The sequence below is a fragment of the Pristis pectinata genome, chromosome 32 (genome assembly GCF_009764475.1).
Source record: "Pristis pectinata isolate sPriPec2 chromosome 32, sPriPec2.1.pri, whole genome shotgun sequence".
Classification (NCBI taxonomy): domain Eukaryota; kingdom Metazoa; phylum Chordata; class Chondrichthyes; order Rhinopristiformes; family Pristidae; genus Pristis; species Pristis pectinata.
The window spans coordinates 6,157,250-6,183,174 of record NC_067436.1 but is presented as its reverse complement, the minus strand read 5'-3'; the positions used below and the strand labels follow the sequence as shown (position 1 = coordinate 6,183,174).

Below are 25,925 nucleotides of genomic sequence, written 5' to 3'. Positions count from 1 at the left end.
AAGAAGGAAGCAAAAATCAGACAGGACCCTTGAGAGTTGCAAGGTAGTCAGGAAGGAGCTTAAGGGACTTAAGGGAGCTAGAAGGGGACACAAGAAGGCCTTGGCAAGTGGGGTTAAGGAAACCACCCAAGGCATTCCACATGTATGTGAGGAACAAGAGGATGACTAGGGTGAGGGTAGGACTGTTCGGGGATAAAAGGGGAGGAAAAATATATCTGGAGGCAAAGGAGTTAGGGGAGGTCCTGAATGAATATTTGCTTCAGTGTTCACCAGTGAGGGGGACTTGGACAAATGTGAGGTTAGTGTAGAACAGGCAAATGTGTTGGAGCATGTTGAGGTTAAGAAAGAAGCAGTGTTGGAGCTACTAAAAAGCATTGGGATAGATAAGTCCCTGGGGTCAGATAGGATATACCCCAGGTTACTATAGGAAGCGAGGGAAGAGATTGCTGGAGTGTTGCTGATTATCTTAGTCCTCCCTGGCCACAGGAGTGATACTGGAGGATGGCAAACATTCCATTGTTCAAGAAAGGTAAAAGGGATAATCCTGGTAATTATAGACCAGTGAGTCTTGTATCAGTGGTGGGCAAACTATCGGAGAGGATTCTAGGGACAGGATTTATGGGCATTTGGAGAAGCAGAGTCTTACTAGGGATAGTCAACATGGCTTTGTGAAGGGCAGGTCATGCCTCATGAGCCTAATAGTTCTGAAGTGACAAGACAAATTGATGAAGGTAGTGCAGTGGATGTGGTATAAATGGATTTTAACAAGGTGTTTGACAAGGTTCCCATGGTATACTCATCCAGAAAGTCAAGAGGTATGGGATCAATGGAAAATTGGCTGTGGATTCAGAATTGGCTTGCCCACAGAAGGCGGAGGGTGGTTGTAGAAGGGGATTATTCGACCTTGGTCAGTGACTCGTGCTGTTGTGCAGGGATCTGTTCCCCTGCTCTGTGATTTTAATAAATGACTTGGATGAAGAAGTGGAAGGGTGGGTTGGTAAGTTTGCAGATGACACGAAGGTTGGTGGTGCAGTAAATAATGCAAAACATTATCGTAGGTTGAAAAGGGATTTGGGCAGGATGCAGAGCTGAGCAGAGAAGTGGCAGATGGAGTTCAATCTGGAAAAGTGGGAAGTGATACACTTTGGAAGATCAAACTTGAAGGCAGAGTACATGGTTAATGGCAGGATTCTTAGCAGTGTGGAGGAACAGAGGGATTTTGGGGTCCAAGTACATAGATATCTCAGTTGCTGTGCAAGTTGATAGGGTGGTTAAGAAGGGGTATGGTGTGCTGGCCTTCATTAGTTGGGGGGATTGAGTTCGAGAGCTGAGGGGTAATGTTGCAGCTATCACTCTGGTTAGATCACACTTGGAATATTGTGAGTTATGGTTGCCACATTATAGGAAGGATGTGGAAGCCTTAAGGGTGCAGAGGAGATTTAAAAGGATGCTGCCTGGATTGGAGAACCTCTTATGAGGAGAGGCTGAGCAAGTTAGGGCTTTTCTCTTTGGAGCTACAGAGGGAGAGGTGACTTGATATAGGTGTATAAGATTGAGAGGTGTGGACAGCCAGCCTTTTTCCCCCAGGACGGTAATGGCCAATACTAGAGGTCACTTGTTTAAGCTGCATGAAGGAAAGTCCAGGGGAGATGTCAAAGGTAGTGCGTTAGTGTGGTGGGTGCCTGGAATGCACTGCTGGGGGTGGTGGTAGGGGCTGATACGACAGGGTCACTTAAGTGACCCTTAGGTAGGCACATGGATGAAAGAAAAAGGGTTATGGGAGGCGACGTAGAGGGGGATAGATTGAATGTGGATAAGGTTTGTATAGGTCGGCACAACATCATAGGCCAAAGGGCCTGTACTATTCTATGTTCACTACAAAGGATATTAAATCAGATGCAAAATTGCAAAACATTATTACAAAAATCTCCTTAGAATTGAGAATACAACTATCAACATTAAGCATGTTGGGGTTCCTCTCTTGGGGGGGGGGGGGGGGACAGCAGACCTGATAGAGGTATGTGAAAATGCAATAGGTGTGACATAGTTTCCACTAGTAGATGAGTCCACAGCAAGGGAGTGAAAATACAAGATGGCCACTGACATCAAGTAACGACTTGAGAGAATGTGGAACTCGATGCTTCGGTATCTCCATGTGCAGAGAAGATTTAAAGCAGGTAAAGAGAAGCTGGGCACATAAGAGAAGGAAAGTGGATTGGTGGGAAGAGTTAATTGAATGCTAAAACTGTAACAATAAAATAGTATAAAGACTGGAAGATGTGAAATGTGGATTGTTTCCATATTGTGGATTTTGTGCATCGTGTAACTGTTGAAGACGGAGGTGCCATTCTGAGCTTGGTGTTTGTTTTTAAGGAAGTGCATTCTGGGTTTGAATGAACATCATGAGGCAAGGGAGTCGCTCTATTAGAGGATGGCATTGGAGACCACAAGGGGAAACCGGATGAACATCAGGTTGGTAGGAATCTGGTCGAAGGAGTAGACTCTTCACTCTTGGACAAGAATGGAGATGTTGTAGGAGGGGGAAATGGAACCAGAGAGAGGATTCTGGTTAGGCTACCTCTTGAATAAAGATTTGTGTAGATGAGGGAAAGTGAGGCTGCCAGAAGAGGTGATGACAACCAATCATCTTTTTCTAATGACAAAGAAGTTGCAGCTGAGTAGATGTAGAATTATCTAGTCACTTGCTTTCAGGAGAAAACAGTTGGGTAGTAGGTGTAGATTTAAGTTACTTGTAATTGTCATGAAATCTAGTCTTGACAAGAATCTAGTCTTGCCAATGAGTTGAAAGCTTTGTTCCATTTGACATTAAAACTTGACTGAAATTACTGAGGCAAAGCCTATGGAAACAGTTGATCAACATTTCAAATCTTTGACATGAAGATGCTAGTTTCAAATTTCAGTGATGTCTTTAACCATAGGAGGCTAACTTGTCCTACTAACAAAATATTGATTTCCTTTACATAGTTGCTTGGGCGAGCCCTTGGCTTGGTTTGTTTAGTTGACTTCTCAAACAGCACTTATTGCAACACAGTGCTGGAGTAACTCAGCAGGTCAGGCAGCATCTACGGAGGGAATATTTCAGGTCAAGACTCTTCATCCATCCAGATGAAGTCTTGATTGAACATCGACTGTCCATTTTAGGTGCTGCCTGACCTGAGCTCCTCCAGCATTTTGTGTTGCTCCAGACTCTAGCATCTGCAGTCTCTTGTCTCGATTTATACAGATTCCTTTCCAACAATACTGCTCCTTTAGGAAGTCCACAGAATTTTGGATTGAACTGTTCATGAAGGTGTATGAGATGGAGGGTGAGAAGGTATAAAATGATATTGACACTAATTTGAAAATTGAATATTGTAGATGGTCAAGGTTAATGCTTGATCACAGTGGGGCATCTGAGCCTATGTCTCAATACTTGCACAATGATTTTCCTAAGGTGGGAGCTGGGTCATGGATGCACCTTGCCAATATTTCTTGCAGATGAAAATAGGAAGAGTACTGCTTGGGAATTTGTAAAGCTATTGAAGGAAGCAGTAAGAATATCTGCATTGGCAAAGATCTAATATCAGTAATCAAAAAGCAAACATCTGCAGATGCTGGAATTTGGAAAACAAGGAAATGCTTAAAATAGATGACACAAGAAAACAAGATCAGGAGTAGGCAACTCAGCCCCTCAACCCTGCCCCACCATTCAATATGATCATGGCTGGTCTACCCCTGGATGACCTTTCTGTGCCAGGTCCCCTTGACCCTCAATTTCTTGATCTTTCAAATATTTATCTACCTCCACCTTAATCTACATCTGGCCTCCATCATCCTTGGGAACACAATTCCAGAGATTTGCTACCCTCTGAGAGAAGATATTCCTATGTACCTCAGTTTAAAGTGACTAGCTGCTATTTTCTAACTATACCCCCTTGTTTGTGACTCTTGTACCAGTGAAAGCATCTCAATATCTACTCTGGGGATCTTGTATGTTTGAATAAGGTCACCCCCTCATTCTTCTAAACTCCAAGGGATACAGATCCAACCTGTCCAGCCTCTCTTGATAGGACAACCCACTCTTTCCAGGAATGAGCCTGGTGAATCTCCTTTGGGCTGCCTCCAGTGCTCCTCTATCCTCTTGGGTAAGGGGACCAAAATTGTGCACAATATTCCAGGTGTGGCCTCACCAACAGCCTGTCAATCTATAACAAAACCACCTGTTCTTAAACTCCAACCCCTTTGCAATAAAGGCCAATATGCTGTTTGCCTCCTTGCTACTTATTGGACCTGCCTACTAACTTGTGCACTAGAATACCTAGATCCCTCTGAATTTCACTCATTTGTAATCTCTCTCCTTGACATTAATGTGCCTTTTGATTCCTCTTACTGAAGTGCATGATCTTGCACTTCTCCACATTAAATTCCATTTGCCAGATTTTTGCCCAGTCACTAATGTGTATGAATTGCATTATCATAATATCCTCATCACAACATGCCATTCCACCTAGTTTTGTATCAACAGCAAACTTGGAAACTTTACATTTTGTTCTGAGGGCCAAGAACTGATCACTGGGGTACTCCACTAGTTACACCCCTCCAGCCGGAACAGAAGCCATTTATTCCAACTGTTTTCTGTGACAGCTAATTTTCAATCTACTTCCTCCAATACTAAACCCTTTTTGGTAAGGAACCAACAGTCTGTCTTAACTCTGCTGCATTGTCATGCTGGACTACTGAGGCGAGAAACCACTTTGATTATGGAAAAGAAAATGCATGCTGAAGCTTGGAGCATGGCTGTCACTGGGAGGGTCCCACTTTAAATGAGAACTGGGGCAAAAATGGAACCACAGATTTAAGGTGGTTGCTCACTTCCACCTTCACTATCATCTGGGGCCCAGCAATAATGGTCTTGCCAGCAATGCCCACTATGAATTTTAAAATTTTTTGGGTTACCTTAAAGTGACATGAAAGTATTGTCCTAAGTCAAGGTTCACCTAATACTCTGGGGGAAATTCTCAATTAACTACCAATTAAAATTTCATTCTAGGTCCAACGTGTTAGTTCATTGCAACACTTGTCATTAGTACAAATATCTGCAAATGGAATGTTGTCCATGGTAGTAATCTTTTTTTTCTTGAAATCCAGATGCATTCTATGGGATCGAGTCATAGATGGTACACTATCTTCAATGGGAACTTCCTTGGAGATGTTTGCTACAAGTTTTTCTTCCATTCTTTCTCCCACTTCTTTCCTGCACCTCCCCTCACTACTTGAACACTAATACAAGTGGTTTAAAGTGTCAGTCTAGCTGAAAAGGTTATGGAGTCAGGTCCCAACCCAGGGTTTGTGCAGACCTGCCAGTAGGCTGAACCTTTAAGGTACTTGGAATAAGATCTCAAACTGCAACCCTGCTTCAGGTAACTTAGATTATGGTACCATAAGGGGGCATAGCTAATGCTGAAAAGGGTTCCTCAATGCTGTCATGGAGTCTTGGCAGATGCAATGGTTTCCCCCCATTGTACTTGGGTGTAATTAATTGTACATGTAACAAAAATTACAAAATTTTGGTCTTGAAATTTGTCTTGTGGAAGCAGTTTTTAGTGTTAACTTGGTATTTGATTTCTTCACTGAGTGGATGACAGGCTCTTTCAATGATCTGGATACAAGCCAAAGCACAGTACTTTGTGTCACAGTTATGGCTTTGGTGTAAATTTTCATCATTGTTACTAATTTCAGCTGCATTCACCAACTAACTTTGGCATTCCTAGGGAGATAAACATTCTACTGATGTTTTTGCACAACCACTATAGCATGAGCCTGAAGGTAGTTGTGAAGGGGTTTAAGTCCGTAGCCAATGGAATGTTAGTTGCAACAGGTGTCTGATTCGCAACAAGTGAAGGTAATGACCATGGAGTCAATGCCAGACTCTTTTTGTTAGTGTAAATAAACTCAAATGCAGTTTTAAGATCTGGTGCTACAGCTATAGTTAGAAGTTGATAAAAGCTCTTAGCTGCTTGGATTTCAGATCTGCAACAGTTCTCACCTACAGCATTAATTTTCAACTCCAAGCAAATTTCCAAATTAATGCTCAGTTATGGGAAAAATGAGATTTGGCAGATTTTTGATCATAACTTCAGCACAGTGGGAACATTAATAATTGTGCAAAATAGTTTCTGCTAAATGATCTGTTTCTGTTAAATTACCAGATGACTAAATTGTTATAGTGTAATGACTAACCAGGATATTTTCAGTTCAAATTGATCCAAGACACTCACTGGTTGCCAAAGTATTCAACTGAGAAATGGGTTTCAACAATAAAGAACATACTGGAATTTATAAAAGTAGGAACAAAACATTTGGAAAATAATAGTACTGAGTGGTATTTATGAAGGCATTTGGATAAACATTCTACAATATGTTTTGAGGATGCATCTAGCAGTATCAATGAGGGCAAGGCATTTGTAGTGCATTTGAACTTTAAGGTGGTCTTCAATAAGGTGCCACAAGAGATTTATTGAACAAAATTAGTGATTGCATTGGGGGATGGACTAAGGATTGATTAACAAACCATAAACACATCATTTTTAGGTCAGCAGCCTGAGGTCAGTGGAGTGCTACAGGGGTTGGTGCTGGGGTCCAGTCATTCACAATCTCTTAATTTGGATGGAAGATTTGTGTGATGTATCCAAGTCTACTGGGATGCAAAGCTAGGTGGTAATTTGGGTTGATGGGATGTAGAGAGACTTCAGAATGTGGGTGGATAAGGACATGGCAGAAGGAATATAATGGTTATTGAAGTTATCCACGGGGGTAGGGGGAGAGAATGGCAGCTTTAAATGGTGTGAAGGCTTAGTTCTGAGGAACTTTGGTATCCTTGTATGCAATCACTGAAAGTTAAAATGCCATTTTGGCAAGCAACTGAGGTGGCAAACTGTTTTGGCTTGATTGAGAGAGGTTTTGAATACAAGGGTACAGACATCTTGTTCCAATTTTATTGGTTCCTGGTGAGACAGCTTCAGGAATATTAGGCACAAGTCTTCCCTATCCCTCCAGTGAAGGATCTTCTGGTGATGGGGAGAGTGCCATGAACATTTGCCAGATTATTCTTGGGATTAGGGGTTGTATGAGGAGAGGTTAGACCGATTGGGCCTATCTTGAGTTTAGATATGCTGTTTTAAAAACATGCAAAATTCTTGTGGTTTGACAGGAATGCAGAGATGTTTCTCCTGGGGTATCTATAAACCAGGTGTCATTGTTTCAAAACAAGGGGCTGGCCATTTCAGGACGAGGAATTCATTCACCTGGACGGTGCTGAATCTTGAGTAGTGAATTCCAAAGGGATACAAGGTTAGAGCAGGAAGATGACACTGAAGTTTAAAAAAAAATTAGCCATGATCTTCCCTGGTATGATATTTCTTTTGCTTCTGTATCTTGTGCTCTTAATGAAGTTCCTAACCTTGGCTTCTTAGTACAAGATATTGTATAAACTGGTCTTGCTGTAGATGCAAGACCAATCAAAAGTTGGTCTTAATGACTCCTTAATGTGGTTTACTGTATCTTTAAAGCTCCTGTGAAGTGTCTTGGGAGATCTTGCTTTCATTAATGTTAACAAGTATTATTTGATAGTTTTTCTACCAGGTAGACAGACTTCCAATGACCTGAATAAAGGCCATTGCCCAGAATTTTAAATGTCATTTATGGTTTTGGTGTAATTTTCATTGTTAGCAAATTTAATTTAACTTGAAATGAGTTCAGTACCCCAAGGGGATAAACATTTGACTGATGTTTCTGCACAACTGTCATTGCACGAGCCTGAAAGTTGTTATTGGAGAAGTTAGAACGTTTTGCATGATTAAATGCAATATCTTCCTTTGTCTGTAGTTATAAAGAAATGCCACTTAAGTATTGGTGCAATCCAGTCAAATGTTCCCCAGCAGAATTCACTGCCTTCAGTACAATGTGCAAGACAATAATTTGGTACCATAATCAAGTCCCTCAAGTTCAGGGATGAAAAGACCACTTAACTAGACTATAATTAACAAGTCTTGAGCATTATTAGACTCTGGGATATACAGTACCCCTAGAGTAATGTGTAGAACAGACTCCCAGGGGCAAGCATTCAAAGCTCTGCCAATTAACTCCTGAGTAAACAGCAGGATAAATACCTGATTAAGAAATAAGACTGAAGGGGTTTAGAAAAAGGACCCATCAGATTCAAAGGTTTTATCTGATGTGACATCTCCCTTGCTGTCATGGGGGTGATTGAGTCCCCCGTGGAATGCAACCAGTCAAACTTCAGGCAGGATGTCCCAAAGCAATAGGTTACTTTGGAAGAGTATTCAATGTCAGATAGACAAAGCTGGCAATCTGTACATAAGTTGTATCCTGCCATAAGAGGAAGCAAAACAATGAACAGTTCATCTGGTTTGGAGAGATTTGGCCAGGAGGTGGAATGAGGGACTGGACTAATGTTACAATTCCATTTTTTTTTTTGCAATCTGAGCATCTACAGCAAGACCAGCATTTATTGCCTGTCCCTAATTGCCCTTGAAGGTGGTGCTGAGTGGCCGCTTGAACTGCTGTAGTCCTTCTACTGAAGGAACTCCTGTAGTGCTGATGTGCAGAGGATTTTTCAAGATTAAGACATTATGATGATGGACTAGTGATACTTTTCTAAGTCAGGATGGTATGAAGCTTGGAGAGGAATCTACGTGGTGGGGCTTCTGTGTGCCTGAAGCTCCTGTCCTTGGTGGTAGAAGTTGTGGGTTTCGGAGGTGCTGTTATTGTAGCCTAGGCAAATGCACACTACAGCCATGGAGTACCAACCAAGCACATGGCTTTATCTGGGCTGGTGTTGACCTTGAGTATTGTTGGATCTGCAGTCATTTGGGTAAGTGCCTTGGAGATCATGGAAAGACCTTGATGTCAGGTGTTTACAGCAGGATTCTTGGCCTCTGAACCTCTTAACCACAGCATTTTTATCTGATGCATCAGAGTTCCTGGTCAAGGGTGACCACCACCCCCCACCCCCCTCCCCAAGGATTTTGGTGGGGGGTCCTCAACAATGAGAATTGCATTGAATGTCAAAGTTAGGTGGTTAGATTCTATCTCAGGAGATGGTCATTGCCTGGCAGTTTTGTGGTATAAATGTTTCTTGCTATTTATCAGCCCATGCCTGAATATTATACAGATCCTATTGAATGCTAGTGTGGAATACTTTTTGCTGAAAGGTTGAATATTTTGCAATCATCAGCAAATGTCCCCACATCTGAACTTGTGATGGAATGAAGATCATTGTTGTAGATGGCTGGGCCTAAGACACTACATTAAGGAAGTCCTGCAATGATATCATGGGGTTGGTCTGACTTCCAACAACCACCTCCCTCTGTGCAACATGTAACTCCAACCACAAGTGCTTTCACTCTGTCCATTGACTTCAGCTTGTCTTGGTCAAATGCTGCCTTGCTGTCAAGGGTAGTAAGTCTCTCTCCCCAGTTCCACTCAATAAACTTGGAAGATGCAAGAAATGTCAGAATCTTCTGGGAGCATTGTTAAGATAGAGATCAAGGAGGAAACTCACTAGCTACAGTCATGTTGAGCACATGAACAGGGTTGTGGTCACTGGTCAGTCATCACAACCAGCCCTTGGAATAATACTGAGAGTTCCTTGGCAGTGATCTGGGCACAGCTGTCTATGGTTGCTTCAGTCAATTAAAATGACATGGGGTGCTATATGGCACCCAGATCCAACTAATCTAAACTAACCCCCATAGTAAGACACTACAGAGGAACTTTCACCTTTCAGATGAATAGAATTAGGCCACTCATTCCCACTAACTTGCTGCATCATTCAACTAATGTCTCCCAACAATCTCCCCACCATGGTTTCATAACTAATATTAAACTTTGCTTTGTCTAAGTTTAAAAGTTTTAATTGACTCTGGCTTCAAAAGCTTCCAGAAGTAGAAATCTGAAACTTGTGTGACGGTTTAGGGTGAGAGGGGAGAAATTTAATAGGAACCTGAGGAGCAACTTTTTCACCCAGAATAAGCTGCTAAACAAAGTGCTTGAGGCAGGTACATTAACAACATTTTAAAAAGCACTTAGATAAGTAACATGGATAGGAAAAGTCTAGAAGGATATGGCCAAATGCAGGCAAATGAGAATCTTGGTCAGCATGAACCAGTTTGGGCTGAAGGGCCTGCTTCCATGCTGCATGACTCTAAATGCTTCTAACATCACTAAATGGCCCAATTTTTTCAGTGCTGACAGACTTTAAGTTGCAAGTACTTTCACTTTTCCAACTCTAAAGTACTGGAAATATTTAACATCCCAGAACATTAACATAGTAGACAGAACTATATTACATTACCATCCCCTAGAACTAGCTAATTCTCTGTCCACATCCAATTTTAAAAAAAACTGCCATGGGTCACCCTCTGGAGATATCCAAGTAAATGGATTTTGTAGTTTGGATGAATATCCTTGTATGAAAAGCAGGATAACAAGTTGAAACAGTTACCTTTTAGAACAAGTTTTTAAAAAGATTTTATGGGCACTGCTGGTAAGTCTGTTTATTGCCCATCCATCACCATGCTCTGGTGCTGCCTGGGTGTTGAAGGTACTTGGAGTTCCAGTATTTTGACCCAGTGGTGGCAACAATGTCCAAAGCAGGATAGTGGAACTTGGAGGTGATGTTCCAGTGTACTTTCACATTAACAAGCATACGGATAGCAATGACAAGGCTGGATTTGTCAGCAAGGAAGTTTCAGGAGTCTGGCATGCTCTTGTGAACTCCTAGGCAACCACATCAAGATTGACACTGAAATTTAGGAACGGGTCCATCTGTTATGTTTACTAAGGATGCTATATTTCATATTCTATAATAATTAATTCTGGATAAAGTCTTGCCCTTTTCTGCATAACCTGATAAATCCCCAAGGAATCTATGGTGTTTTGGCTGGTTCTGCCTCTGAAAACTACCAAACCTATGCATCATTTCAAGTAATTCTTATGCATGTAAAGAAAGACTGCCTTTTGGCACATCCCAGAGCATTGTACTACCTACCCAATAATGTCAGTCATTGCTATATAGCAGCCAGTTGTACACAGCAAGAGAAGACTATCAGTTTAAAAAAACATTTTGGATACTATAACATAGACAACAAGATTCATGTGCAGCAAACATAGCATCAATTCAACTGGAACAAGAAAATTTCAGGTACAGTATAACCAGAAACATTTCTCCCTCCATCTCCCCAGTAAGCACCTACAGACGTGCAACCACAACTGCACTCAGTGTTTTCCTGGACCTTTTGATTTTTCAGTTGAACTGTGAGTAGGTTCAAGATGAGACCAAGTGACAACTGTCCAGATGCATCTTGCCCACTTGCAGGAAGCTAAAATAACCCCATCCTGTCAGTGCAACTGGATTCAACACCACATTTATGACCCATCAGTCTTTCTTGATTTCTAGTGATTAAGAAAATAAGAGGAGGTGGCCACCCAGCTGCTCAAGCCTCTACTGACACTCTATGATCATGACTGATCTTCCCCAGACCTTCACCTCCACTTCTGTGACACTTCCCCATCACCCTCATTCCTTAATCTTACAAAAAAAATTATCTACTTGCTCTTTAAATACTTCCCAACAATCCAACCTCCTCAGCCCTGCAGTAGAGAAGTACAGAGATTACTACTGAGGGAAGTTCCTATACACCTCAGTTTTCAGTGTCCACCCCCTTCATTTGGAGGTACAGCCCCTTGTTTGAGATTCTCTCACTCAACATCTACCCTGACATGCCCTGAAGGACTATATTTCAATTAAAACAAAATATGGAGAAGGAAATTGCCTTCATCAAAATCCAAGTTCAGCCACTCAATGGACAAATTCTTTCAGGTCATTGACACAAAGCATTAAATCTCTCTCAGATGCTGCCTGACCTGCTGAGTATCCCTGATGTTCTGTTTGTATTTTTCAGTTGTCTGCTGGGCTGAATGCTTTTAAGTGGCAGAGTAATTTATGTTAGAGAATAGAACAGTCATGTGAGAGCTATCGAATCAGGGTTTCTCCTGTGGCCATTGAGGAGAAGCACCAGTGCTGACCTTGGTCTGGATAAGTCCAGCCAAACAATCTCAAACCTCACTATGCCTTTAACATAGGAAAATATCCTAAGTACCTCACTGAGAATATAAGGAGCAAACACTGAGCCTTTATGAAGGCAAGGTGGGAAGTTATCAAAAGCTTCATCCAAGATGTGTTTTAAAAGTAGAGAATCTTAAACTGGAGGGACAAAGTAAATGCACATCATCAAAGATGGAAGGGAGATAGGAAGGTAGATGACATTGTGTTGGGCCAGGTTGAGAAGATGCTGGAGGAGGGACAAGCATGGAGAATCCTGCACAGGTTGGGTGGTTTGGAACCACAGGAATATGTTGGTGACAGTTTCAATATGATCCATTCTGGGAACAGATAGCCAACAAGAATGTGAATTGAGCAAGTCTGGTTTGGAGTCTAACAGACTTCAGAAAATGGAGATGCAAGAGACGGCAGATGCTGGGATCTGGAGGAACTCGAGCAGCATCTATGGAGGGAAATGGACAGGTGACATTTTGGGTCGAGACCCTTCACCTGGACTTCAGAAAATGTTGGTCAAGTTGTGGGAAAGCCAAGCCAGGAGAACAGTAAGGAAAGGGTTTTCAATAGCTGGGAAGATGTCAGGGTAGAGGTAAGTAATATTGCAGATGAAACTCAGTAATGAAAGAGACCTTTGAAAGTTGAGAGAACAATTAACAAAATGAATCAGATCATAAGATCCATAAACAGTTAAAGCAGAGGTAATATTGAACCATACTGAACTTTAGTTAGCTCCGTAGATGAGGAATTTCAGCTTTAAGATTATACTGGAGAGTCTCAAGTTTTTGAGAGATGTTATGAAGGTATACAAGACCATGACTGGTATGGACAGGGTTAATAGTGAAGCTGTTCCCATGAACAGATAATTCAAGCATCATGGGAAACAGATTAAAGTCTTGGGTGAAAATACAAGGGAGATATGAAGGAAGACTTTTACACAAGGAGTACTTGTAGTCTGGATGTTACCATCTGCAGAGATGGTAGAAAGAGTGAATTGGGGGTTTCAAAAGCAAATGGGAAAGGTGTATGAGGGGAAAATAATTTACAGGGCCATAGGATTAGAGCAGGTGAATAAAACTGACATGATTGCTGTACTCAGAGCTAGCATACACTCCATGGACGGAAGGGCCTCCTTTGTAGTAACAATTGTAATGATAGAGCTGGAAGCTCAGCTTTTATCTCTCAGGAGACTGTATGCAGAGTGTATCTGATTGGTTATCAGCAGGGTTGTGGTAGTGGTGGAAGCTTGGAGTGCTTGTCAAGAGCATGAATTCTTGAAGGGAGACTCCAGCTTTTGTTTCTGATTTTCAGTAATGTTCCATCTCACCCATCCCTTCAGGTGAGAGGTGATAGACAAGTAAAGGCAGTGTCTCCTGTGTCAGTGATACTTGGCCCACGGGCAGCATGTAAATGAGGGGCCAGGGATGGAGGAGAAAGACCTGCCTGTTGTAGAGCATATTGCAAAGAAATGCAGGAAGACAAGGAGAGACGAGACCTCAATGATGTGAATGACTTTGCCTGGGGTGTCTGCTGGAGGCAGGCCAGAAACAAGACTGGATTCAAATTCTGCCTGATGACATCATCTGGGAAGAAGATATCACCAGAGACCTTGAAGGTTAGAAGTTTGGTGTTACCAGGGGTGGAACTTTGAGGAGATGGAGATAATGATAGAAGTGGAGTTAAGGACAAGAGGGAAGGAAAGGGAAAACAAATTAGTAAAAAAAAAAATCAAGAAGCAACTGCAAACAAAAGCAGCAGCAAATGTGCAAAGGGAGAAGGGACAACAATGAAAATTAGAGATAAACCTTACCTGGTCAATCACAAAATCTGAAAAGATGTGTTGAAATGCTGGTCAGGTCTTGTATAAGTGGGAGGTCTATGGGGTGGCAGGTGATGTCCTTCCACAAAGCAACCAGATGCGGTCCTGAAGCCAAGGATGGACATGTGTTGGACACTACCTGTGAAATTCAGCATCCAAATTTTAGTTATCAGATTGGTTTAGATTAGACACAAAGGTACACTTTAATATCTTAAGATGTCAGGGCATATTTACACCAGGTGAGAATGTCAGTGACCACAAAGGAACTAAACAGTTATGGATTAAAATTGTTGTCCTTGTCATATAAATAACACTTACAAAATCTGTAATTTAAGTCTCTATTTACCCACCTAATACAATATTGATAATGATCCATAATGTTTCTTATGCTAAGATCAAAAAGAAGTAATGGATTAATCCAAAAGGTGGACATTTACAAACATGTGAATTAGGAGCAGGAATAGGCTATTTAACTCTGAGCCTGTTGTGCCATTCAAATTTCTGAATGGTCCATAAAACCATGAACATTACCTCATTATTCCTCTTTCACACTTTATTTTTGTAACTTGTAGTAATTTTTGTTTTGCACTGTACTGCTCCCACAAAACAAATTTCACAACATGTCAGTGATAATAAACCTGATTCAATACAATCATGATTGTAACTTAATTCTGCATTCCCACATTCTCCCCAGTAACCTTTCAATTCCTTCCCCTTGCTTATCAAGTATCTATATACCACTGCCGTAAGACTTCAAAGACTCTACTTCTACCACCCTTCAAGGATGAGGTTTCCAAAAACTCATGAAGTTCTGAAAGATGGAAAAACTTTAACTCTGCCTCAGATGGCTGAATTATTTTTTGAACAGTAACCCCTGGTTCTAAATTCTCCTACAATAGGAAACCTCTCCACATCCATCTGGTCAGGCACCCTCAGGATCTTGATTCCTTTATAGCCCATAACTTGCAGTGCAGTCGCAGTTAATCTAAGTACACTGAAGGCCAACAAACAATTAGTCATATTGTTGACCAGTTAATCTGTTTAGTAGAGTGTTCTGGAGATCTTTACCATCAAATAAACAGATGGGTAGAGCCTCAGTTTAAGATCAGATTGTGGCACTCACTCATAGCTTCATTAAGGTACCTTGTAATAGATGAACTGAAACATGGAAATGTCTGAATCGGACACGGGGCTGATCTAAACTAATATTCAACATTTTCTTTACTGCTTAGAATTCTTTGGCGTGTCATCTCAGACAACTTTTGAGAAGGCATTGGTCTTAAAGTAACAATGGAAACCAAACTTGTACCAACTAGAGCTGTGATATGGAAATGACCGTGTGCATATTTGGCCAGTATGAATCTAATGGGGTAAATGTCATTAGGGAAAAATAACAATTGTATTGTGATCATAGAAATGTACATGATTTGGGTACATTTCTATGATTGCACAATACAATTTTGTTATTTCTCCCCAATGACATTTCTAAAATCAGGATTAAATTTCTTCAACTCAGAATAAATCTAAAATTAGTTCTTGGACCAAAACATTGATCATGTAGAAGAGTCGTGTTTAGTTGGCATCAGACAGTCTGCTCTATACGGTCCTAGTCTCACTGTAGTGGGATCATCCACATAGTGGTTAAGTGAATGCCATTTGTAGCAAATTTCATGAGCTTTCTAAAATAAAAATAGAAAATGCTGGAGCCTAACCTGCTGAATGTTTCCAGCATTTTCTACCTTTATTTCACATTTCCAACATCTGCACTTTTTACTGCTTTGCAATAGGAGCTTTCTGTTGTACAGATGTCAGGAGCTTGACATCAAATGTTAAGAGAAAGTACTGCATTCACTGAAGTATGTGAGAACAACATTGAGGATAACCTACTGGCATCAAGACATAAATGAGCCCAAAATCTACACATGTTCCTAGAGAATAGATGTCAGGCTTTGCTCCAGTCTTGGATTGCAGGGTAAAGTAATGCAAGCTACAGCACACCTCCTCTGTCTGGATACTGGGCCCACAGTACAGACCCACTCAACTTGTCCCTTTTCACTTGATCTCAGGAAAAAGTGTCTTAAGGCCAAGGGAAAGTGCAGTAAAGTAACCTACCACAGCAGCCGTGGCAAAGGAAAAAAGGCTGATAGGGGGTAATTGATTTTGATACCAGAGGGAACATGTTCCTTTTTCCCAGTAGTGCCACTGGTTTGTGCAAAAGAAAATTACATTAATAAAGATCCTTTTGCTCCATAGTTATCTTTAAGGAAAACAGACTTGAATAAAACCTCCCACAAGCAGAGATGGAGATGTTATCTGGTTCAGATCCATCAATTATATTAGCTCTATTTCCCAGATTACACATTTGGATACCAATCTAGTACAATACTAAACCTAATTCCAAAGCTGGCGCACTTGCCTGAGTCAAAAGGTAATGGGTTCAACCCATGCTCCACATCCCTGAACATGGGCTCTGATGGATGCCCAGTGCAGCACTGGTAGAAATTCTTTAATTTTTCATCTCAAAGACACATTCCCTCTAAGGACGTGAACAATCCAAAGGGACTTTTTGAAGAAAAAATAATATTCTGGCAAAGAATTATCACTCGAGCAATATCACTAAAACAGATCAGATACTGATCTATCTTGCTGCCATACTGAGAACCCTGCTGTGCACATATTGGCTTTTATTGGTTTCTCCCTATGTTACAAATGACCACACTTCAGAAGTGCGAAAGGAGTGCTGAGAGCAGCTGTATAAATAAAAGCCCCTCCTTGGCTACTGAAAGGAAGGTCCCAATTCACAGAATATGTTGAATTAGCCAATTCCAGTCACAGTGATGTACATGCCAGCTGAGATCCCTACTCTTGAATGATCCACAATTCATGCTGAGAAAATGCTCTTTAGACCATTTGAACCAAGAAGGTGACTGAACATAGAACAATACAGGCCCTTTGGCCCACAATGTTGTGCTGACCTTTAAACCTCACCTAAGACTATCTAACCCCTTCCTCCCACCTATCCCCCTATTTTAAATTCCCCCATATGCTTATCTAGCAATTTCTTGAATTTGACCAATGTATCTGCCTCCACTACTGCCCCAGGCAGCGCATTCCATGCCCCAACCACTCTCTGGGTAAAAAAACCTTCCTCTGATATCTTCCTTGAACTTCCCACCCATTACTTTAAAGCTCATGCCCTCTTGTATTGAGCATTGGTGCCCTGGGAAAGAGGCGTTAGCTGTCCACTCTATCTATTCTTAATATTTTGTATACCTCTATCACGTCTCCTCTTATCCTCCTCCTCTCCAAAGAGTAAAGCCCTAGCTCCCTTAGTCTCTCCTCATAATGCATACTCTCTAAACCAGGCAGCATCCTGGTAAATCTCCTCTGCACCCTTTCCAACGCTTCCACATCCTTCCTGCAATGAAGTGACCAGAACTGGATACAGTACTCCAAGTGTGGTCTAACCAGAGTTGTATAGGGCTGCATCATTACCTCACGGCTTTCCACTTGATCAGGGACAGCCAGCATAGCTTTGTGACTGAGTTGTGCCTTTGAAAGTATTATTAATATAAAGAACAACTAGAGTCATAGTACTACAGCACAGAAACAGGCCCTTCAGCCCATCCAGTCCATGCCGACCTGATCTTCTGCCTATGAATGTGCTCTGTGATCTCATCCCCAAGTTAAAACAAGTCGACACTTGCCAAGAAGGATTACAGCTGAACAGGTGTGGCTACAGGGGACTAGGTTTGTGAACTAGTGCTCCTGACTGGCTCAGCATATTTCAGACAGGATCAGAACTGAGATTGAAAATAACTGTTAAACAAAAAAAACAGGAAGTGACATGAAGTGGATTGGTGTGAATTGCCAATCATCTGGTAATAAACCTTCCTTCAGCAGAATCATTAGAACTAGCTTATGGATACACAATTTGAATCAAGTGAAGCAGAATATCACTGCAATTGACCAATTATGTAAATACTAGCTAGAAGTTGGAAACTGTCCACATAATCCAAAGGTTTCTGAGCTGTGTGCTAGACTTGGCAAGTTTGAGGGTTATCATTTCATAGTCACATCACACTTGGGATTCACCAGTAACTACTTTTCCAACTTGGCATCACCATAGATGACTGAGTGTATTGTAAACACTGATAACATCCACTGTTTAACTCGTAAGTCTTTGTTTTGCTATTTTCATTTGCGGATGGGCTCGAGTAAATGGAGGATGTTACCCTACTGAGGAATAGCTAGAATTTGGGGGAAATGGTCTCTGGATAAAGAAGTAAGACTGAACTGAGTAGGAATTTCTTCTGAGGGTTGTGAATTTTGGAATTCTCTATCGCAGATACCATAGAAAGCATCCTATATGGATGCATCACGGCTTGGTACAGCAACTTCTCTATCCAGGACCGCAAGAAACTGCAGAGAGTTGTGGACACAGCCCAGCAGATCACGGACACCAGCCTCCCCTCCTTGGACTCTTTACCTCTTGTTGTCTTGGCAAAGCAGCCAGCATAATCAAAGACCCCACCCACCCGGGACATTCTCTCCTCTCTCCTCTTCCATCGGGTACAAGATACAGAAGCCTGAGGGCATGTACTACCAGACATAAGGACAGCCCCACTGTGATAAGACTATTGAATGGTTCCCTTATATGATGAGATGGACTATGACTTCACGATCCACCTTGTTGTGACCTTGCACCTTATTGCACTGCACTTTCTCTGTAGCTGTGACACTTTACTCTGTACTGTTATTGTTTTTACCTGTACTACATCAATGCACTCTACTAACTCAATGTAACTGCACTGTGTAATGAACTGACCTGTACGATTGGTATGCAAGACAAGTTTTTCACTGTACCTCGGTACAAGTGACAATAATAAACCAATACCAATACCAGTTTTCAAGACTGAGAGATGTTTGCACTTCGGAGTTAGGGGTCTCAGACAGGAGAGTGAAGCTGAGGCCAATGATCATATCAGCCACCAAACTGTTACATGGTGGAGCAAGCTCAAAGGGCCAAATAGGCTACCCCTGCTCCCAAAATGTTTAAAACAATCTTCAGAGTTTCAGACTACTTACTCTGGAAATGGGCACAGAGACTATAGAACTGAGGCATGGACTGTATCTGGATTACAGAAGGAGTGCTGGTTGTCCCAAGCCAGATGAGGTGTCCCCTCGGACCTTGTGGGAGGTTAGTGCAGAAATTGCAGGGGCCCTGGCAGAGATATTTAAAACATCCTTAGTCATGGGTGAAGTGCTGGAGGACTGGAGGCTAGCTAATGTTGTTCAAGAAAGGCTCTATGAATAAGCTGGGAAATTATAGGTGAGTGAGTCTGATGTCAGTTTGTAGGTAAATTATTGTAAGGTATTCTAAGGGACAGGATATATAAGTATTTGGATAGACAAGGCCTGATTAGGGATAGTCGATAAGTAGGTCGATAAGGGAAGGTGAGGGATGTCATCTACCTGGACTTTGGAAAGGCCTTTGACAAAGTCATGCATGGGAGGCTGCTTTAGAAAATTAAGTTGTTTGGCATTCAGGATGAAGTAGCCAATTGGATTCAACATTGGCTCAGCAGGAGAAGCCAGAGAGTGGTAGTAGATGGTCGTCTCTCTGCCTGGAGGCCTGTGACTAGTGGTGTGCTGCAGGGATTGTGCTGGGTCCATTATTGTTTATCATCCAAATTAATGATTTGGATGATAATGTGGTAAACTGGATCAGCAAATTTGCAGATGACACCTAGATTGGAGGCATAGTGGACAGCGAGGAAGGCTATCAAAGCTTGCAGCGTGATCTTGACCAGCTAGGAAAATGGGCTGAAAAATGGCTGATGGAATTTAAAGCAAACAAATGTGAGGTGCTGCATTTTGGGAGGACGAACCAGGGTAAGAATGGTAGGGGTCTGAGGTGTACAGTAGAACAAAGGGACCTGAGAATACAGATCCATAGTTCCTTGAAAGTGGCGTCACGGGTAGATAGGGTCATAAAAAGAGCTTTTGGTACTTTGGCCTTCACAAATCAGGGCATTGAGTACAGGAGTTGGGATGTTATGTTGAAGTTGTACAAGATGTTGGTGAGTCTGAATTTGAAGCATTGTGTGCAGTTCTGGTCACCTACCCAAAGGAAGGATTTAAATGAGATTGGAGAAGTGCAGAGAAAATTTATAAGGATGTTGCTGGGACTTGAAGACCTGAGTTATAGGGAAAGGTTGAGTAGGTTATAGGATTAGGAGAATGAGGGGAGATCTTATAGAGGTATACAAAATTATGAGGGGTTATAGATAGGGTGAATGCATACAGGCTTTTTCCCCTAAGGTTGGCTGAGACTAGAACCAGAGGATGTAAGTTTAGGGTGAAAGGTGAAAAATTTAAGGGGAATCTGAGGGGGAACCTCTCCACTCAGAAGGTGCTGTGAGTGTGGAACGAGCTGCCAGCAGAAGTGGTAGATGTGGGTTCAATTGTAATATTTGTCCAGTTCTGGTCGCCTCATTATAGGAAGGATGTGGCAGTGTTGGAAAGGGTGCAGAGGAGATTTACCAGGATGCTGCCTGGTTTAGAGAGTATGCATTATGAGGAGAGACTAAGGTAACTAGGGTTTTACTCTTTGGAGAGAAGGAGGATGAGAGGAGACATGATAGAGGTATACAAAATATTGAGAGGAATAGATAGAGTGGACAGCCAGCGCCCCTTTCCCAGGGCACCAATGCTCAATACAAGAGGGCATAACTTTAAAGTAATGGGTGGGAAGTTCAAGGGAGATATCAGAGGAAGGTTTTTTTACCCAGAGAGTGGTTGGTGCATGGAATGCGCTGCCTGGGGCAGTGGTGGAGGCAGGTACATTGGTCAAATTCGATTGCTAGATAAGCATATGGAGGAATTGAAAATAGAGGGATAGGTGGTAGGAAGGGGTTAGATAGTCTTAGGTGTGGTTTAAAGGTCGGCACAACATTGTGGGCCAAAGGGCCTATATTGTGCTTTACTGTTCTATGATTCTATGATTTAAGAGGTTTGAATGGGAGGGCTTTGGAGGGATATGGTCCAGGTGCAGGGAGATGGGACAGGGCAGAAGATCAGGTCGTCATGGACTGGATGGGCTGAAGGGCCTGTTTCTGTGCTGCACTATGACTCTACTTGTACTTTATATTAATAATACCTTTTAAAGGCACAACTCAGTCACCAACTTGTTTCAAATGGTTCAAAGAGCATGAATGTGGCAGTTATTTGAAGGTAATTGGGTCTGTTTCCAGTGGCATTAAATATATGCCGGTGACAAGCATTGGGTGAACTTTGTGCACACTTGCCTTTCCATACAGTATATCCTTCAAATATTGTATTCTTTTACATAGTTTTGGATGAATATTAATCTAGATTTTATTTTTAAAAAAAGCAATCAAAATATTTAATTTCTAGTTGCAGATGGACAGTGACAAAGATTATTAAAAAATTACATGGGGATCTTGATCAGCTGAGTAAGTGGGCCAAGGAATGGCAAATAGAGTTTAATTTTACTTAACAGAATCAGCACAAAAGGGTCTAAATACAGAACTTTACAGATATCAAAAACTGCTTGAAGTGGTTATGATGTTTTGGGTAGTGTAATACTCTTGGCTGACAGGTAATAATTATAATGGAAATGAAAAATAGCTAGTCTGCTGTGATTTCAAGTGACTAGAGAGCAGTTCTGTTTATAACAATTATGATTTTTTTGTAAATGCAAAAATGAAGTGCTGGCTGCTAAAATTCATATGTGCTCAATGTTCCTGCTCTACTCCCATATATTAAAAAAATTCAGTTGGTTTAGTAAATGTGCCTGCAGATGAAGGGATAACTGGATAGGTGACACATGGGCATTTTTGCAACTTGTGACACAAATCGCACCTTGAGGTTAAGGTCACTGCCCTTAATAGCAAGAGAGTGATTGATTTAAATTTTATAAGACTGTTTAATTAATGGGAAAATTCTTATCCAGAAGGATCATTTTTAACAAAGTGGTGGACACGAATCATCTCAGCTCCTGGGCATTGCTGCAGGAGTTCTAGGGCAATTCCTAAACTAGACATCTTCAGCTGCTTCAATGAACTTCACTGTGATATGGGAGTACATGGGATAAAGGCAAATAACTGCAAGGGTTCATTTCCATTCACACATCCTCACATAATGTACCTTCAATGGTTGTACCTGCATTTGGGAAGACCTGGGGGGAAAAAAAACATTGGGCTTGGGCTGTTAAATGCCATTCAGTATCCATGTCACCTGCTCATGACATTCAGTGACATGACCACTGCCACCACTGCACTGACAATAACCTGCAGAGCCAGGGGAAGGAGAGCCCACTATCAACCAGCCACATAAATACAGCAATACAAGTAGGCCAGAGGCCAGTTATTCTGAGTAAGTCACCCATCTCCTGCTTTCCCCCAAACTCTTTTGCAATCAACAAAGGCAAGGCAAAGGAGTATAATGCACATTATATTCCTTTGTTCAACACCAGAATGGAACAAAAACAGAAATACTACAAGAACTCAGCCAGTCAAACAGCACCCATGGAAAGTGAAACTCATCAACGTTATGGGTCAGAGATCCTTTCTCTGAGGGATTAACTGGTTTCTCTTACCATATTTGCTGCTTCATTGGTGGAGTTTTTCCGGCATTTCTGTTTTTGTTTCAGATCCAAAATCTGCAGTTTTATTGCTTTAGATTCCAGAATCTGCAGTTGTATAGAGTCATACAGCACGGAAACAGGCCTTTCAGTCCAATTCGTACATGCAAACCAAGATGCCCATCTAGGCTAGTCCCATTTGCCCACATTTGACCCATATCCCTCAATCTTTCCCACCCATGTATTTGTCCAAATATCTTTTAAATGTTATGTAAATTAAATACATGTAAATGTATGTGTATGCCCTCTTCTCGTTACTACCAGCGGGGAGACGTGAACACCCATACTCAACAATTCAGAAACACCTTCTTCCCTCCACTGTCGGATCTCTGAACGGTCCATGAACCCTTCCTCGTCATTCCCTTTTTATTGCACTATTTTTTTTGTAATTTATTAGTAAGTTTGCCCATCGCCTAAATACTAAAACTGTTCACCACGGCTACACGTTGTGGAGACACTCCAGTGCAAGGCTACTTGACATCACCACCCAAGCCCACCACCTCTCATCACCGAAAGGTACGGGCAGAGGTTGTAAGAATGCTAAGGTCCACGTTCCCTTTCAGATCATACACTATTTCTAACCTCGCTATTTAACCCCCACTCCGTCATGGATTGGGTCAAAATACAGGAACTGTCTCCTTCACAGCACTGTGGAAATATATTCAGCACCACCTCAAAGGACAATTAATGAAGAGTAATATGTCGTCCTTGCCAGCGACGCCTACCTCCCGTGGAAAAACAAAGAGCCACTTCCCGTAGAATTCCTCCGGTCCCAAACGAGCGCAAGTACAATTCTTTTCAAAGTCACTCCCACACACACACCCTCCCCTCACTCCAGACCCAAAGTGAGCGGCTGTTTCAACTACTCAAGCTGCCTAATACGGTGGCGGGTAGAACTGCCTCAGCTGTTCAACCCCGGCGCCATGGGTTGATTCACACGGCAAACTGTTGGCCGCGGTGCATTCACGTCGGAGGTAGCGGAACCAGGCAGAGTAACATCAAACCCCCGAGAAAACTTTGAAAACAATCTGCACAAACGCTACAATCCGTGAACAAGTTCCGGGTCCCACACGGCTGCGGGTTTTATTCAATTAATGCTGTACTGGGATTTCAGTGGGGACAGAACAAAAGTCCCAGAACAATCGCAGAAGGACCGACACAACTTTACCATTAACACCGAAGGTCAACTTGCTACTGAGTCGATCCCATGTAATTTCACGGCCAGCTGCTACCCCTTCCACCCCCCCCACCCTCCTCCGAAATTGATCAACACATCCCGGAAGTTTGAAGCCGCGGGAGGCAGTCATGTTTGTGTTTCAGACCGCCCAGGGGGAGGAGAGAAACAAGCGCCATGGAGCGCTGTATCTGGGGAAGGACTCATCGCCGTGCACCGAGAGGCTGCGGGTCAGTTCGGGAGCTGTATGGCCCTCCGGAGGCTCCCCGAGGCGCTGAGCCGGGACCAGGGACCCGGGACCCCGCCGCCGCCTCCCGCTCTCATTGTTGCAACCCTCGCTGCCGGGGAATCCTCCCCGTGTCACGTGACAGGGCGCCACCATTGTGACGTATCACATTCCCGGAGAGAAGCGGCAACCCCCTCCCTCCCTCCCACTACTACAAGCCGTCCGCCAATGACAAGCCAGCGGGAGGCGCGGCTTGGCGGACCACCAATCAGGATGGAGTAACCAGGGGGCGGACCGTCCGTGGGGACGGCAACCAATCAGAAGAGAGAAGGCGTCAACCTTTTGCGGGTGAACGGCGAGGGGCGAGCCGCGGGCACGTACGTAATGAAGGGGAGGGGGGCGTGGTCTGTCGACGTCAGGGAGTGGGCGTGCCCAGCACCGAGTGGGGGGCGTGGTCTGTCGACGTCAGGGGTGGGCGTGCCCAGCGCCGGGAGGGGGCGGGGCTTCGGCCGTGTTTACTCCCGGTGAATGTCGAGGAGCCGGCCGTTCACCGCGCAGCAACGGGCGGCGGCGGCTCAGCACACCGGCCCCCCCTCCACCCACCCACCCCACCGGAGGGGATCCCCGGTGTATCCTTCCCCCAGCCCCCTCTCCCGGGGGCCGGAGCGCGGGCGTTTCGAGCTGGAGGGGGAGCGCGTTCGGCCGTTTGGTCCGTGGCGCGCTCCGTAGCGCGGACTTTTGTTACAGGGCGAGAGGCTTTTGTTGCCTAGTCGGGACGGGCGGCGGGCGGCGGAAGGTGGGTGGGGGGGGGGGGCTGCCGGCCGGCCGGCGGGGGCAGCAACCCGACACCACCATTACAATCCACCAACACTCTCCCCCCTTCCCCCTTTGCAATCATAACCTTCCCGCCCCACCGGCATCCAGCCCCCCGGGGGAGGGGTGGAGATGGCATCGACAACAAGCCCGCTGCACATGCAAACTACGCACCTTCCCTTCCGCCACACTCTCCATTTTCACCCCCCCCCTCCCCTTTAAATCCCGGCCCCCACCCACCCACCCCCCCCCCCCCCAAAATACACGACCGGGCCGTCGTGCTTTAAACCAACAAATCCATCCAAGAAGGCGGGTGCTAATTACCTCCCCCCCCCCACTTCCTTTTTTTTATATATAAAAAAACCCACACCGTGTTGATTATAAATAGTGTTCGGTGGCGAGGAAACGCCGTGTGATTCCTCCCTCCCATCCCCCCCCCCCCACCAAAAAAAGGCCACCGTGTGCGGGGCTGTGAGTGGCGGCCGGTCGGTGGTGGGGGAGAGGGGCGAGGTTAGGGGAGAGGGGCGAGCCATCTGCTCCCTTGCAACCCCCAGCCCCTTGCCTTCTCTCGGGCTGCAGGCACCCAGTGCGGGGCGGCGGGCAGCGCTGCGCGGTTCCCCTCTCTCTCTCTGCCTTCCCCCGAATCCCTAAGAGACGGATCGCAGCCACCAAAGTCCTTGCACGGCTGCCCGTGAAATAAAGAATCGTTGGGGATAAAAAGAGGGGGGGGAAAGGAGGTAAACGGGGAGATTCCTCACCGCCACTGGCCGCTGGCGTGCACCTCCGCTCACAGGCAGCCGAGCTCCCGAAGATGGAAACACCCCCTTTCATTAACATAGGCCGCGGGAGGAGGCCGCGTCACCGGTTCAAACACAACCCCGCCAAAAGAACGTGTGGGTAGGGAGACCCGCCTGGCAGGGCAGCCCTAGCCCCGGCACCTGCCTCCCGGGCGCCGCCGGTGCCCGCACCCTGCTCCGAAATCGGTTTCTACCGCGCCTTTGCACCACCTCTCAGCTGCGGCCGGTCAGTGTGCTGAGGGGTGGCTGGTGAGGGGGCAGGTAACACCCAGAAATAACAATGCATTAA

The 25,925-nt window shown here is 43.8% G+C and overlaps 1 protein-coding gene across 1 annotated transcript in view; it reads right to left on the bottom strand.

Moving 5' to 3' along the window:
- Positions 1-25,687, bottom strand: part of sin3aa (SIN3 transcription regulator family member Aa) — a 103,793-nt gene extending 78,106 nt beyond the window's left edge. Inside the window, exons 1-2 of the mRNA XM_052042615.1 lie at positions 25,598-25,687; positions 13,950-14,097 (exon numbers count right to left, since the gene is read on the bottom strand). The gene's annotated coding sequence lies outside the window, so the exon portion shown is untranslated. The remainder of the gene's footprint in view (positions 1-13,949; positions 14,098-25,597) is intronic.
- Between the last annotated feature and the right edge of the window lie 238 nt (positions 25,688-25,925).